This window comes from Pelodiscus sinensis, chromosome 1 (genome assembly GCF_052426305.1).
Source record: "Pelodiscus sinensis isolate ZL-2025 chromosome 1, ASM5242630v1, whole genome shotgun sequence".
Lineage (NCBI taxonomy): Eukaryota > Metazoa > Chordata > Testudines > Trionychidae > Pelodiscus > Pelodiscus sinensis.
Window position 1 is genome coordinate 249,285,952 of NC_143052.1, and position 13,988 is coordinate 249,299,939.

The following is a 13,988-nucleotide window of genomic DNA, read 5'->3' on the forward strand; positions in this document are numbered from 1 at the left end:
CCAATATTGTCAGAAATGTAAGCCCATGTTCTTGGTGTCTGTAAACTCTAACCGCTAGCAGGAGAGGGATGAATCATTCAAAATTGTCCTGGTATGTTAATTCCCAATGAAACATGTGGAACCCACCACTGTCAGAAGACAGGACACTTGACTAGATAGACGATTGGTATAATTTCGAATGACAATTCTTCTGCTTTTTTGAATAGACGAGACTGTTAACATTACTTAACAAAGTAGGCTTTAATTTATGGGACCTTGACACTTAGGCTGTGTCCAGACTCAGGGTTTTTTTCGAAAAAAGTAGCCTTTTTTCGAAAAAAAGTAGCCTTTTTTCGAAAAAACTTCACCTGCGTCTAGACTGCAGCCGCGTTCTTTCGAAATTAAATCAAAAGAACGCGGCTTTTCTTTAGACGGCGGTAAACCTCATTTCACGAGGAAAAACGCCTTTTTTCAAAAGTGCTCTTTCGAAAAAAGGCGTTCTTGAATGCCAACAGGGTTTTTTAGAAAGAGAGCATCCAGACTCACTTTCTGCTTTCTTTCGAAAAAGCGGCTTGCTTTTTCGAAAGTTCCGCTTGCAGTCTAGACGCTCTTTTTCGAAAGAGGCTTTTTCGAAAGTATCTTTTGAAAAAGCCTCTTTCGAAAGAGGCTTGCAGTCTAGACATAGCCTTAGTATAGTTGATGGTTACAATGGAAAAGGGGAGCTTCACTTTCTCTATTTGTTAATGGTCATGTAGATATAATGAAGAAATTTCCAGACTTTGAACTAACAGACTAAGGACAGTGACCCTAACTGGCAGTTAATGCATCTGTTGTTTGGAATTATAAGAAAAAGTAAAATGAGTCCTGGGAAAAGGTAACAGCTGATTCCTTCTGGGTATTTGTAAGATTTGTGAAGCTTTCACTGAATATAAGATGAGCTCAAGCTGTCACGTTCTGTAGCAAGTTTAGCACCTACACTCCATGTTATTTGCTTTTTATGGTTAATGATGAGGAAAGTTTATTTTAGGATTGCTGTTGGGTTCTTTTTTGCTGTGTTCTTTAAGCTTTGGTACAAAAATATAATGCCACAGCAAATGAAAATGCATGATCAGACAATATTTTAAAATGACAAAAATCATGAAAATATCTCAATTCCAGTTCAGGTAAATGACTCACTTTCCCCAATAACAAGTATTAACTTCATCAAAAGAATAAGGAAATGCTGAAAAAAGGAGTATAAAAAGACAGCAAATAAAACATTTATGTACGTGTGGTTTCTCCTCAGCTATTTAGAAAGATGGTTTAAGAAAACTCATATATGACTCTACTGCTTATAGATTAATGGGAAGATTTTCAAAGTTATTTAGGCAGGAGTGGATAAAAGAGCATCCATGGGCCAGATCCAGCCTTCTAACGGGATTGATCTGGCTTGCAGAAGCCCTGCGACTCCCCTGTTGCCAGGCCAATCAGGGCCTAGGGACCAGGGAGAGTGCAGTGCTCAGAGTCAACTCTGGCAGTTGACTAATCCCTGAGGGTATGTCTACACTACAAAGTTAATTCGAACTAACAGACGTTAGTTCGAATTAACATCAATAGGCGCTACACATACAATCCGCTAGTTCGAATTTAATTCGAACTAGCCGAGCGCTTAATTCGAACTAGGTAAACCTCATTGTACAAGGACTAATGCCTAGTTCGAATTAAGTAGTTCGAATTAAAGGCTATGTAGCCACTTAATTCGAACTAGTGGGAGGCTAGCCCTCCCCAGCTTGCCCTGGTGGCCACTCTGGGCACCACCAGGGAAACTTGTCTGCCCCCTTCCCAGCCCCGGAGCCCTTAAAGGGGCACGGTCTGGCTACGGTGCCCGTGCCAGGTGCAAGCCTGCCAGCACCCAGCCAGCAGACCCTGCACCTGGCATGGCACGAGCCAGCCACCCGCAGCCACCCAGCCCTCCGCCTCTTCCCGGGACCAGGCTGCCTGCCCGGGGACGCAAGAGGTGGGTGCCTGCCTGGTTTAGTGCGGACATCGTGGACCTCATCGAGGTTTGGAGGGAAGCCTCCAACGTCCACGACCTCCACACTAGGCACAGGAAAGTGGCCGTGTAGGGCAGGATAGCTGCCATTCTGGCCACCCAGGAGCAGGTTTGCATGAAAATCAAGGTGGTCAAGTGAGACCCCAGCCCTGAGCTTAGAACACAAAAACATAAGAATGGCTGTACTCGGTCAGACCAAAGGTCCATCTAGCCCAGTAGCCTGTCTGCCGACTGCAGCCAACACTAAGTGCCCTGGAGGGGATGGACTGAAGACAATGACCAAGCCATTTGTCTCGTGCCATCCATCTCCATCCTTCCACAAACAGAGGCCAGGGACACCATTTCTACCCCTTGGCTAATAGCACTCCATGGACCCAACCTCCATGACTTTATCTAACTTCTCTTTAAACTCTGTTCTAGTTCTAGCCTTCACAGCCTCCTGCAGCAAGGAGTTCCACAGGTTGACTGCTTGCTTTGTGAAGAAGAACTTTCTGTTATTAGTTTGAAGCCTGCTACCCATTCATTTCATGTGATGTCCTCTAGTCCTTCTATTATGGAAACTAATGAAGAACTTTTCTTTATGCACCCTTTCCACACCACTCATGCTTTTATAGACCTCTATCATATCCCCCCTCAGTCTCCTCTTTTCTAAGCTGAAAAGTCCCAGTCTCTTTAGCCTCTCTTCATATGGGACCTGTTCCAAACGCCTCATCATTTTAGTTGCCCTCCGCTCTCCCATCCTCTTTCTTCCCCTCTCCCACCTCCTTTTCCCAGTCTCCCTGAGTTCTGTTCAATAAAGAGAGTGTCTATTTTTGAGCACACGTGTCCTTTATTTTGTACATCAGGAAGGGGGCTAGGGAGGGGTAAGTGGAAGGAGGTGAGGGAGGAATGGGGTACGAGCCCTCGATGGGAGGACTGGGGTGGTTCTGCGGGCTCCTCGGGGTGGAAGCTTTCCTGCAGCCTCCCGATTGACCCCCCCTCCTGGATGGCAGCCTGTGGCAAGTGCAGCCGGGCTAATGGGCAAGTGCTGTGATGTGCCAAGTGTGGGCATTCAGGGCACTCCAAGCCAGGACTGCTTTGCTGTCCCTCATCGAGTTAGATAAACGAGCAGGGAGCCCCTGAGAACTGTCTGTCCGGGGTGGTGGTCGGGTCCCTTTAAGCACAGCCCTCGGCTAGCCTGAGGCAGCAGCTCCACCCTCTAAGTCCTAATCTGATGCCCTGCCGGCACTGCTTCTGGCCAGCCTTAACCTCAGTTCAGGGTCCATTCAATGTGGACATGCTAGTTCGAATTAGCAAAATGCTAATTCGAACTAGTTTTTAGGTCTAGATGCACTAGGTCGAATTAGCTTAGTTCGAATTAAGTAATTCAAATTAAGTTAGTTCTAATTAGTGCTGTAGTGTAGACATACCCTGAGTGCCCAAGGGCAGGGAGTGAGAGCCCTCACGCTTCCCTCTACCTCCAGGCCAATCGCAGGAGTTGGAGGTGGGGGGGGGGAATGCAAGTTCTCCTCCCACACTGCTTCCATCCTGTAGGGAGCACATGGCACTTAGAAGCCCTACAAGGGGCATGGCGCTTCTAAGCACCTCGTGATCCTTGCAGGACGGGGCCAGGTTGGGAGGAGATTTTGCATTCTCCCATCTCCCCCAAACCCTGATTGGCCAAGGGGTAGAGGGGAGCATGCAAAGTCTTCTCCCACCATCAGGGGAATGGGCACTTAGAGGGAATCACCAGCTGTTCAGAACAGCTGGTTGTTCTCTCTAGGGGAGAGCGGCGGGGGCAAAGACTTCATATGCTCCCCTACCCCCAGATTGATCAGGATCTGTGGATGGGGAAGCATGGAAATGTCCTGGACCCACCCCTTCTACCTGAGGCTCTTCCTCTTCCTGGGTGACTCAGAGCCACTTCAAAAATTTCTGAAGTGGCTCCCGGGCAAAAATTATTGCCCACCCCTGTATTTAGGCAATTTAAATTGCAGATCAGCATGGGCTCATTAGACAGCTAAATCCCATGGAAAATCTAGCCCTCCGGCCCTTGTTCTGTAAATGCTTATAAACTTTGTTGCCACATTTAACTCTCAAATATTAATCACATGTATAATGTTAGAGATATGTATACATGTTTAAGGATTGGGGCCTTTGGGTATGTCTATACTTGCACCTTCTTTCAAGAGAGGGATGCAAATGCAGCTGAGCAAAATTGCAAATGAAGCGTGGATTTGAATTTCCCACGCTTCATTTGCATAATCATGGACTGCCGCAATTTCGAAATACCCTATTTCGAAATAACAAACGCTGTGTAGACTCAGTTATTTTGAAAGAAACCCCTTCTTTCGAAATAACCCTTACTCCTCAAAAAATGAGGTTTACCGGTTATTTCGAAAGAAGAGATTTCTTTCAAAATAACCGTGTCTATACAGCGTTTCTTTTTTCGAAATAGCGCTATTTCAAAATAGCATCATAATACAAATATGCAAATGAAGTGTGGGATATTTAAATCCCAGCTTCATTTGCAATTTCAAATGTCTACATTTGCATCCCTCTCTCGAAAGAGGGTGCAAGTGTAGACATACCCCTAGAGGATTAGGTGGGTACATCAGAGTGGGAATACCTGCATTATAAGCAGAGATCAACACTGGAAGTGTCTACAACTGAAAGTAAAGTTGGTTTTCAATTACTGTACAGGATGTGCAGGAAGAAAGACAAGATACAAGGCATATAGTGTAATTAGGCCACAAATTTATTAACTTAACTCATTTGAGAACCATTTGGCATTAATTTATACAGTGCAGGCCATCTTTCCTTCTATAATCTGTTCAATTTAATAGGCTTGGCGATAGGCTTCAGTATTAAGTGTTAAGTGTTAAGGGCCTAGAGGGAGGCCTAGTAGAACTTGACAGCTCACATAATCTAATGTGATTATTATGTACCTGACATGGTTAGAAAACTGAGCAATATGTATCATGTCCTAAATTAGCAATGCATTTTGTCATAAAGAGGTAAACCACGACTGAACATTTGGTAGCATCTTAGGGTACTTTAGCAAGAAGAAAATAATGGAGCTAAGTGAACCGATGTTAGCAAAACTATTGGGGCATTAATTCAAGCAAGTGAGGTATGAACAGTCAGAAATTTAACTATGGATAGCTAGAATGCCACATATCAGCAGGGGCAACAACCTTATCATTTATGGACCAAGACTTGTGTGGATACAATAGGAAAAGTTGCAGGGGTGTTGGAAGCAGGAGTGCTGGGGGCACAGTAGTATCCCCTGGCTTGAAATAGTTTCAGAGCTCTCAGAACCCCCACTATAAAAATTGTTCCAACACCACTGAAAAGTTGTAGAAAGATGTGGTTATTCAACCTGCTGTTCGGATATGGGACAACAGGGGACAACCAGGAAGGAAGCCTCAAGAGGAGAGTGCTGAACCAGGCTTCTTGCCTAATTTTCCCATGTCCTTCCATGTCTGTTTCTAATATCCTTCATAAGGTTGTAAGTATACACAATATAAATCCATTGATCACAGTGCGAGAAAGCACTTTCCTATATTTATCTTATTCATGCATACATTGATTTTTCCTATGATTTCAATTATATGTGTCTGTATTTATTAAAACCCATAAAGTCTTGCCAATTTCATCTTCTTAATTAACTCCAGGAGGCTGCCGGAAAAAGAACCTCTCGTGATAAGTTCATGTCGCACCCCAATAAATCTCAATATATATTTGAGAAATGTGCGACTGTCTGTCCATCCCTCTGTGAGTCTGTTTGTTCAAGAACTAAATGGCAAGAACTAAGACCATGAAATTTGGGATTCAGGTTCCTCTTATCCTAACTTAAAGCAAAGTCATAATTTGGTTGTGCCAGGACAATAGAATGTGCTTGGAATTTGATTGTTTCTCATCAAATGGAAAGGGAGGGGTCTGGCAGGAGGGAATTATACTGCAGAATGACCACTAGGGAGTAACAAGGGGCCAGAGATAGGAACCAGGACAGTTATAACCCCACTAGCTGGAGTTACCCGGCGTTGCTCGGGGCAGACTGTGGGGTCCTGCCAGGGGTGCCCCGTATGAGGGGTGGGCGGGAGAGGGCGAGAAAGGGACTTAAGGTGGGCGGGGTGGCTCAGCTCACATCCAGGGCTGCAGGTGCCGCAAGGGGCGATGACCCCACTACCCACCCCGAAACTTTCACCCTGCTACCTGCCGCACGATGGGGCTGCGCTGGAGGCTCCCCTCTCCTGCGGGCCATCATGAGCAGGTGCCGGGCTCCCCGCCACGTGACCAGGAAGCTGCGTCAGACCCTGGGCTGCTCCCAGCATCACCGCCTTCCCACTGGGCTTGCCCCGCTGCACCCGCAACTGCCCCCTAGTAGTGGCCACGAACTCCAGCCCACCACTCGGCAACCCTTGGCCTCTGCCAGAGGGGAGGGGCCAGGCTAAGTGACATCACGGGCAGGAGGAAGGAGCGGGCTCCCCTGCCCCAGAGGCGCCTGCGCAGTGGAATAGCCTGGTAGAGGTGAGTGGGGCAGCTGACGCTCGGAGCACCGCCCCTCCCGTCGCACCTCCACTGCCAGCCTTAGTGAGTGACTGTCCCCACTGCTTCCCATGGGAAGTCGCTTCTCCAACATTCTCCTTTATATATGAAATTGGGCCAGCATGGGGGAGAGGTGAAGAAAGGGACAGCTATCAACAATATATTTCAGACAGTTTGTCTGTTTCTGTGTCTGTCTGTCCCCCTCTTGACCTTGCCCCGATGTGCTCACCGGAGCCACAGTACCAATGGTCAGGCACGTCTCACCTGGCCCCATGCTGCTGTGGTGAGAGAGGGCTGTGGTTGTCCTTTCTCCCCAGGCCAGCACATATGCTAAACCCCTCACCCCAGATCCATTCCAGAACAATGATTTAAATGAAGAAAAATAAAACTTATTTGAGTTAAGGACCTGAACAATACTGGGTAAATCTTTTAGTAATTTTATAATTGCAATAATTAATCACACTATAGCCCTCAGTCCTCCCACAATTTCCTCCCGCTTTTCTTCCATAGCAGGGAAGAATTGAGTAAATTGTCGCTGCCTCCTATCAGATATTAAGCATCCAAACCCTATTCCCCAATTTATTTAGCAGATGTCTGCTATATAATCCATTTCCAATTCCAGCTCATTGGGGATTTGCTATTAAACAAATACCTGCACTGGACACTGAACAAGTTGTAGTGTTTTGAGCTTTACCTCATGTCCTACTCACTGGATCTGTAGGCTTCTATACAGCAGAAGGGAAAAAAATCTATCACATCCTGCCCAACCCGGGAAAAATTACTTTGCAGTCCCCAAAAGGTAACCGTAGCAAGAAACTCATAGCAGACCCAAACATCCTTAATGCTTGGGAGGTGGGAGCTGCTGGTCAAGCTCATAATGGCATCCAGACAGCAGGGAAAGGCTTATATGCCCTCCCATGTAATGTAAGCCACTGGGCTGTCAAAGAGCACTTACTACTTCTAATGTCTCCCAAGTACTTCCCCCACCACTGACACCCACACCAAACTGCAAGACACTGGTTCTCATGATGGGGTAAGAAGAAAGAGTGGCCACCCTCCCCCTCCCCCATTTTCCTTCCCCTCCCCCGCTAAATGGAGAGCAGCCTTTTTCTTATTGCAGTTTTACACAGTGAGTCTTGCCTTTGAGGCTGTAGGGTGCACTTTTTCCCACGGACATGAAACAGCTACAAGCAGCTTGTGGTGTCTTAAATTATAAGGCTATTTCTTTTTTTGAATATTTTTTACTCTGTGAATTGATTATGAACATTTTCTCAGAGAATATTTGATTTTTGCTATTGGAAATACAGGCAGTCCCCGGGTTACATGGATCCGACTTACATCGGATCCCTACTTACAAACGGGGTGAGGCAACCCCACACTAGGTGCTTCCCCCCAGCAGACCAGGGAGACGCGAAGCTAGTGCCCCCCCCCCCCCCCCCAGCAGACCAGGGAGATGCAGAGCGGCTTTTCTCAGCAGACACCTCAGCTTGAGAATAAAGGACTGAGGGAAGTGAGGTGAAGGAGAATAAAACTGAGCTCTGGAGAAATGTTTGGCTAGAGTTTCCCCTACAATATGTACCAGTTCCGACTTACATACAAATTCAACTTAAGAACAAACCTACAGTCCCTATTTTGTAAGTAACCCGGGGACTGCCTGTATATTGATGTAACATTGTGCAACACATTGCTGCAGCATCTCCTGCTGGTCACTTGGGAATTAGCTCTGCTCAGCACTGGAGCTCCCTCTTCCAGCCAGTGTCTCGCATACTCTTACCTGTTTATATGTTAATGATTCTGCCACCTTACATTAGGACCTATAGGACCCTTAGAGAAGGGTGTCATGGTCTGAGAGGGACACGGTTCCTGACAAGTGGTGGAGTACAGACATAAAAGTAATAGCAAGTGAGACACTGACACTAGAGGGAGCTCTGAGGCTGGACTGAGCTAATTTTTTGAATGTCCAGCAAGAAGTGCTGTGGCGGTGAGTCAAGAAGTGTTACAGACTATACACATAAATCATTTCTGGAGTGACATTATGCAACAGTATTGGGTTGTTGTGGGGTTGTGTTTTGTTTGTTTGTTTTTTGAGCAATGTAGAATAAGAGTGTTTATTAAATTTAGGAAAGGGTTTAGAAATGGTTAAAAAATTCTTCCTATATGACACACTGAGGTTGGCTCCATGGGCAGACAAATTGTATCATCCCCGGAGAAAATTCTAAATCTCCCCTAATTTTTCGGACTATACAACTGACGAGTCCTGTCACTCAGAGTCAGGCTAAGCACCTCTGACTAGGAAATACTTCCTGTCAAACACTCTTACAACCAACACTTGCAGCAGTGAAATCTAGGTATGTTTTCTTGGCATCATGTCAGCTCATGATGGTACTCAAGGGGCTGAAACCTGTCTTCTCAACATTAGTTTACAACACATACTGCATAGCCTATATTACCCTCCTGCTACATCAGACAAAATCCATCCAACCATAAAATGCATGTAGACAACACAGCCTCCTTAATGAAAATGCCTTTGGAATTTTGACATATCACTGGAATCTAGGTATTCATATATCACTTTGTAAATGTCACTCTGACCATGAATTCTAGCCAACACCTACTTCTGTGGACTCTTCAGATAAACTCTCACAAAACAGTTTCTTGTATAGAATACTGTCTCCAATATAAATTTTATTACTGGCATATATTTATTTTTGAAGCATCTACTCAGGGAATATAGAGTTTGGAATTCAAGACCGCTTTGGCAACTGTGTGGTTTTATGTATCCTGTGATTCCTATCCATAATATGTTCCATTTTTTTTAGAAGATTCACAGTTCCTCAGACTTCGCTGGATTCATTCATCTCTAGTTTAAAGTAATGACATTTAATTATTTTTTTACCTGGATACAGAGACTAACACACCTACTCTTACAGTGTTGTGGGTGTCTTCATCAGAGAGTGAGAACCAAAATTTCATATCAAACCATGTTGAAATGATTCAGTATGAAGAGATTGGCATGCACAATGGTCTTCTGAACACATGTAAGGGTATGTGTACACTGCAACACTACTTCGGGCTACTGGAGTATCCCGAAATACCTATCCTGTGTCTTAACAGCAAGCCCGTAATTTTGGGCTCACTATTCTGACATCTCCGTAAACCTCATTCTATGAGGAGCAAGGGACATTTCAGAGCAGTGCTTTATTCTGAAATTTGAATCTCTGTAGACAGCACCAAATGACGAAATAAGCTATTTCAAAATAGCATCGAAATAAAATATGCAATTTGCATAGCTCAAATTGCGTATCTTATTTCGAGTTACAGTGCAGTGTCGATGCACCATAAGAGTCCCATCTAGATACCAATAGGATACTGTCTTTATATCCAATCACATTGTGGAATAAGGTGTGATTGCTTTGGGATAAATGGACCCAATTTAACAGTAACAATCTAATATCCAAATGTCAGCTGGATTTAAAAGTCTTGGTGGAATTAGAACAAAATTTCAGTGATCATTAAGACAATTACTTCTGATCCTACCTTCAATGGACAAAAAGAACTATTTGTCCCTATCTTCTTTAGAACAGCCTTTAATATATTTGAAGACTTATCGGGGCCCCTTGTGAGTCCTCTTTTCTCAAGCTTGAAGACACCAATTTTTAAAAATGTCACCTCATATGTCAGGTTTTCTAAACCTTTTAATCATTTTTGTTCTGCTCCAGACTGTCTCCAATTTGTCCACTGTGCTACACTATATATATATTAATTATAACATTTCCCTAAGATTTTGGGTCTCAGTACTACATTCACAGAGGTATCAAGTAGTATAGCACAGAATTCATGTCCCTGATATGCATGGCTCCCGTGTCAAACATTTGGAATACTGAACTTGCTTCTGGACTCCTCTGTATCTGAAACAGTGTCCAATTTTGTGAAACTCAGGGATGAGAAAGAAGTGGACTGATTTATGAAGAAACATTGCAAAAGAACTAAATATGTATAGCTTGACTGAACAATGATGACCATATGGGGGGCATGATATAAGCATCTAAATGATACTAGAATCAAAGAGGGCCTTTAAGAAGGTACACAATGGTATAATTAGAAATAATGAGATAAATACCTTTGAAGCTAGTATCAATAGCACTAAAACAGCCAACCTAATGTCTTTTAAACCATTATCTATTATACTTTGCTACTGGTTTTTATTTTGTCTAAGGATTTATAGTAGTCGATGAGTATATTAGCTTCACATTAATATTAATTATATTAAGCTATTCTTGTTGCACAAAGCCTGCCTGGTATTCGTATTTCACTTGAGAGTTGTATACTAAATATTAGCTGTTATGCTTATCAAAGTTAAAAAAAAAAGAAAAAGAAAAAACTCAAGGAAACAAAAGGTAAATTTAGACTAAATACCAAGAGTATGCTGACCAAAATTTCCAAACATAGATGCCTAAAATTAGTGCCCTAACTCCATATTTTTAAGTCGACTAAATGGAGGGCTCTCTAAATCCCACTGAGGTCAACAGACTTTGCAAACATTCCATCTTTGAAAATCAGTTCGCGCTTACTTATGTGTCCAAATGGAGATTAAGAAATCTAACCATTCGCAGCACTTTGCTATTAAACTTTTAGGTTTTTCTTGGTTATGTCTAATTCCAGAAAAGAACTTGTGAAAATACAACACTTAAATAAAGTACTGAAAAAAACACTTAGAGTTCCAGCTGGGTTTTCCACTTTGCTAGCAATTATCACAAGTGCCTCCCCATGACATGGAATAAGACAAGCTACTTCTTTTATTGCTACTTCCCCGCTGTCTATGTTTTATCAATGGTAGACCCCTAAACAAGTTATTGAAAACCAACAAAGTGCAACTTCTACACACCCATTTTAAAAACACTGATGCGAGCAAACTGCGCACATGTTCCCTAATTTTTCAGCCAATAGCTTTTTATACTGAGAAAACAAACAAACCAAGCAATGAGAGAATGATATACCATAGAAAAATGAACTAAAACAAAGTGAAGTGTTACTTTGGAAAGGTTCTCAGGTCTTGGAGAGCTGGATTTCACTCACCAATTTAGAGTAGCTTCATTAAAGTCTTGTCTCTGAGCTAGCTTGTTCTAATAGTAAAAAGAGGAATTCATGCCACTAGCTGAGGAATCCACTGGTGCAGGAGAAACCTCATGTGGTGTGGGCTATCATAACAACCTTTTACATTAGCCTGGGGCACGTCGGATGGGTAGTGTATATAGGGGCAGAATCAGAGTATAATATGCGCTTGAAGTCACAGAAGGAGTATTGGCCCACTGAGGCCTGAAATCTTCCAGCATAATTCAGAGCTGCTCTAAAATACCCAACTGTCCTCCACCAGGATCAGGAGGTTAAATACTCATTGCAAGTCACTCAATCCTTGTTATTGTATATGTACTGATCATTGCAGTGGTACACCAGCCTTTGAATTTAGTTAATTTGCTTTCGGATATTTCAGTATGAAAGAAATTACATGCATGAAGGCAAGAATTAGAGGGGTAGCCATCTTAGTCTGTATCTGTAAAAACAACAAAGAATCCTGGGACACCTTAAAGACTAACAATTATTTGGGCATAAGCTTTTGTGGGTAAAAACCACTTTGTCAGATGAATGGAGTGAAATCACAGATGTAGGGTTATATGGTTGTAGCAGCTCTCTACACCAACATTCCACACTTTAGCCCCTTTGAACACTCAGTAACAGACTTAAAAGTAGCCATCTTTTTACCTAAAAACAAAACAAAAACAAAAAATCCACCTTCAGAACCAGAAACGGAGTAACAGCAGAGCTGCAATTCATTTGCAAATGTAACACAATCAAATTAGGACTGAATAAGGATTTAGAATGGTTATCTCACTACAAAGGCAATTTCCCTCTTAGTATTCACACCTCCCCATCAACTAATGAGAGTGAGACACTTTCACCTTGACTGAGTTGGATGGATAGGAGTGGTGTCCCTAGCTTCTGTTTGTTCAGAAGCTGGAAATGGATGACAGGAGAGGGATAACTTGACGATTACCTGTTTCTGCTCACTCTCTCTGGGGCATCTGGCATTGTCTACTGTTGGAAGACAGGATACTGCGCTAGAAGGACCTTTGGTCTGACCCAGTAGGCCGCTTTTAAGTGTTGGCCTTGTTAACACTGGTCTTAAACTTGATAAGTAACTATATACTTGTACACACACACATATATATATATATATATATAGTAGCCCAATGTCTGTGAGTCTGTATTGCTGTAGAGTTACAGTCTTGCCTCTGGTGGTGCTCTTGCCTCCTGCCATGGCACTTGGCTGAGTTCTGCGCCGCTCAGCCTGGCCGTGGCTAGGGAGCAGGGCGGTGACATACACGGCCTCATTCCCTGGCCATTTTGTAACTGCCCTCCCCCTTTCCCTCCCACTGTGGTGCTCAGCTGAGTGCTGCGTGCTCAGCCAGGCCGCCGTGGGGGAGCCCAAACGGCCACTTGCACCACTTGTTCCCCACGGTGGCCTGGCTGAGCAGTGCAGCACTCAGCCGAGCACCATGGTGGAAGGAGAAGGGGGGGCATGGTGGTGAAATACATGGCCCCACCCCCTGGCCATGTATCTCACTAGGGTAAGGTAAAAAAAAATCAGAACACCCTTGATCAGAGGCGGGAGGGGGGAGAGATCGACTGGGAGAGGAATGGGGCTGGCTGTGGGGGGGAGGGGGAGAGGGAAGCAGAGCTGTGGGGGGTGAGAGGCAGCGTAGATGGCAAGTGGAGAATGGGGGAGGGGCAGCTGGCGGGAAGCAAAGCTGGTCGGGGGTGGGAGTTGGAGGCAGCAAGGCTGGCCATGGGAAATCAGGAGGAGGAACTGGCTGGCAGGGGGCAGGGAGAGGTTATCGGCTGGCAGGGAGCAGGACTCACCTGGACACATGCAGATCCCAGGGTGCTGCCTGCCCTGCTCATGCATCCCCGACTGAGACAGAGGAGAGCGGAGAGAGAGTGAGAGGCAGGAGGGGGAGAAGAGAAAGAAAGAGACGGAGAGAGAGGTAGAAGGCGGAGGAGAGCTGAGAGAGAGAGAGGGAGACACCGGAGGCTCAGGAGAGAAGACTGACGTGGAGGAGAGACCTGTAAATCCCGTCTTATGACGGGCTAATTGGCTAGTATATATCTCCTTACCTCTGTAATTTCCACTCCATGCATCTGACAAAGTGTTTTTTACCCATAAAAGCTTATGCACAAATATATATGTTAGTCTTTATGATGATACAGGACTCCTTTTTGTTTTTACATACATGAAAATCATGATATTATATTTAAGTTTACTAGTATATGTAGTAGTGTGATAATGACCCCTTCATATTCTTTGTTGTTTGCATGATATGCATTATTACTCCCCAAATGATCTGTGGATTTTCTAAAGCAATTAAACATGTATGTATGGTCTCACTTT